Source organism: Puma concolor, chromosome D1 (assembly GCF_028749965.1).
Source record: "Puma concolor isolate L17-30 chromosome D1, mPumCon1.1.hap2, whole genome shotgun sequence".
Taxonomy (NCBI): Eukaryota; Metazoa; Chordata; class Mammalia; order Carnivora; family Felidae; genus Puma; species Puma concolor.
This window is the reverse complement of record NC_141676.1, coordinates 22,661,209-22,664,352: the sequence shown is the minus strand read 5'-3', so window position 1 is coordinate 22,664,352 and position 3,144 is coordinate 22,661,209. Positions and strand designations below refer to the sequence as shown.

Here is a 3,144-nt window from a genome sequence, read left to right as displayed (position 1 = left end):
TTTGTATGTTAGTTTTGTACGCTGCAACTTTACTAAATTTGTTTATTACTTCTAACAGAGTCCCCCCCCCCCCCCCCAGGGGAATCTATAGGGTTTTCTATATAAAATTGTGTCATCTATAGACAGAGACAACTTTACTTCTTCCTTTCTGATATGGATGACTTCTATTTCTTTCTGCTTACCTAATTGTCCTGGCTAGGATTTCCAGTAGTATGTTGAGTAGAAATTGTGTGACTGAGCATCCTTATCTTGTTCCTGATCTTAAAGGAAAAACTTTCAGCTATTCACCATTGAGTATGATGAGGTTAGCTGTGGGCTTGTGATATATAACCTTTATCATGTTGAGGTATATACCTTCTATAACTAATTTGTTGGAAGTTTTTATCATGAAATAATGTTTTATGTTTATTCATCTATTGAGATGATTATATGATTTTTAGCCTTCATTCTGTTAATATGGTGTATCACATTTAATGATTTGCCTATGTTGAGCCATCCTTGCATCCCAGAGAATAAATCCCACTTGAACATGGTGTATGATACTTTTAATATGCTTCCAAATTGAATTGTCCATAGCAGTTTCTTATGATCCTTTTTATTTCTGTGCTATCAGAAATAAAAGTTACAATGTCTCCATCTTTCATTTATAATTTTATTAACGAGTCTTCTCTCTTCTGTCTTAATATAGCTAAAGGTTTGTTAGTTTTATCTTTTTTTAAAAAAACAAATAAATCCTGTCAATCCTTTATATTTGTTTTTCTCATCTCTATTTTATTTATTTCTGCTCTAAACTTTATTATTTTCTTCCTTTTGCCAATTTGGTTTGTTCTTCTTTTACAAGTTCCTTGAGGTGTAAAATTAGGTTATTTGAAATCCTTTTTTTTTTGTAATTTAGGCACTTTTTCTGCATCCTAAAAGTTTTGGTATGTTGTGTCTCCCCATTATTATTTGTCTCAAGATGGTTTTATATTTCTCTTTTGATTTATTCTGTGACCTGTTGGGTGTTCATTTTCATGTTGTTTAATATTTCCATATATTTATGAATTTTCCAATTTTCTTCCTGTTATTGATTTCTAGTTTCATACAATTGTGGTCAGAAAAGATACTTGATTTGTGTCTCAATTTGTTAAGTCTTATTGTGTGACCCAATAAGTCTCAATTTGTTAAGACTTATTGTGTGGCCCAATGTTCCATGGGTGCTTGCATAGAATATATATTTTGCTGTTGATGGGAATGTTCTGTTTATGTCTGTAAGGTCTATTTGGTCTATAATTTTATTCAAGTTCACAGTTTCCTTAGTAAATTTCTATCTGGAATATCTATCCATTGTTGAAAGTGAGGTATTATAGTCCCTACTATTATTGTATAGTTATCTACCTTTCCCTCTTCTGTTAATATTTGCTTTATGTATTTAGGTGCTCTGATGTTGAGTATATGTTTGTAGTTGTTATTAACTTTTTTATATAAACTTAAGGCAGTTCCTTTATTTTGAACAAGAAAATGGCATCAACAATTCAGAGTATCCCCCCAATGAATATGAGAGCTCACCCCTGACAGCACTCCCCACTCAGGGGATAAAAGTGTCTTCTATCTAGCCAGTCCTGTAATCTACTATGACGCCTTCTTACAAGGCAGGCATGAGACAGACTGACATCTGCCTACAGTAGAAGGACCAGGTCTGGATGGATCAGCTTAGTGCTTACATTCAGGGAGATGACTCTCATTTGGGTTAAAGTCCAATGCATATGTTAATACAGAACTGATGACCACTGATCTTGAATAAGATAAAATTAATGTGATTTGTCCACATTTCCACAGTTGCTTCCATGTAAAAATCCCTTTTATAATAAATCTCCTTTCCTTAAAACATACTGTGATCAAATAATCATGCAAAGAAAAGTTCACCTAGTCCCCCAATATAAAAGCAAGGAGAGAGGACAGGTTCTCTACTGTGATCATGTTCAGGAAATTCACAAAGGCAGAGGGTGAGCTAGGCCCTGGGAGCACCACTGCTCTGTCTGCTAAAACTTTCATGTACTGCCCCTCCAGCCTCAAATTGGTCAACTAGCCAGTTGTATGCTGTCCACACTGGTTCTCCCACAATCAGACACAGGACCTTCACTTAGTTCTTTTCATCCAGTGTGGAGTGGTGATAAATCCCTACAGGAAGAGTTATCATGTCTCCTTTTTCCATGAAGATGTGGATCCACTTGTCCTCTTTGTCTCTCACATCAAAGCACTCACTGCCATCCAAGATGTAGCAGATCTCATCGTTGAGGTACAAATGCTCCTTGTAGAATATCTTCATCTTTTCTTCATTATTTGGTAATTTATCCTTGCATATGGTTATTATGTCTATCCAGTAGTAGTTTCTCTCTTTTTGAATATTTTGTTATTCTGGATAATTCTTATATATGTCAGCAACAAGCTTACAGTAAAGAACTCCCAGCTGGCACAGCTGCTCCAGGTGTATGGGCAGGGGATGGCTTGGCGTGGTGGGGCCACATCAGGTTGTGGGCAGACTTGTCCATGTCCCAGGCCTGTACCATGGCCCTAGTCGGGTACAGGGAACACCTGCTTGTTCCACTGCCCAGGCCATGGCCAGCTGATCCCACACAAGCAGCTGCAGGAGGTAGTGGAGAAAGGAGGAAGGGGGCCATTATATATTTTTGATGATGAATTATTTTTCATTGTATGATGACTTCTTGGTCTCTTTGTGACAGTTTTGATTTAAAATCTAATTTGTCTGATAGAAGTGTGGCCATCCCTGTTCTCTCATGGTTTCCATTTTCATGGAATATCTTTTCCCATTCATTCACTTTCAGCCAGTCTATGTCCTTAAAGCTATAATGAATCTTTTGAGGACAGCATATTATTTGACTTTTCTTCTTCTCACCCATTTAGCCATTCTATGCCTTTTGATTAGGAAATTTAATCCTTTTACATTTGTGATAACATGAAAGCTTCTCTAAAAGTACTCATCACATACCGGGAAACCCCAATAAGGCTATCATTGGATTTCTTAACAGAAAATTTGCAGGCCTGGAGAGGGTAGGGCAATATATTCAATGTGTTGATAGAAAGAAAAAAAAAAAGAAAAAAGAAAACTATACCTGGCAAAGCTGTCCTACAAAATTGAAGAGG

General features: G+C 36.4%; 1 pseudogene; it reads right to left on the bottom strand.

The window, feature by feature from the left end:
- Window positions 1-1,905: 1,905 nt before the first annotated feature.
- Window positions 1,906-2,549, bottom strand: LOC112865218 (acireductone dioxygenase pseudogene; annotated as a pseudogene).
- Between the last annotated feature and the right edge of the window lie 595 nt (window positions 2,550-3,144).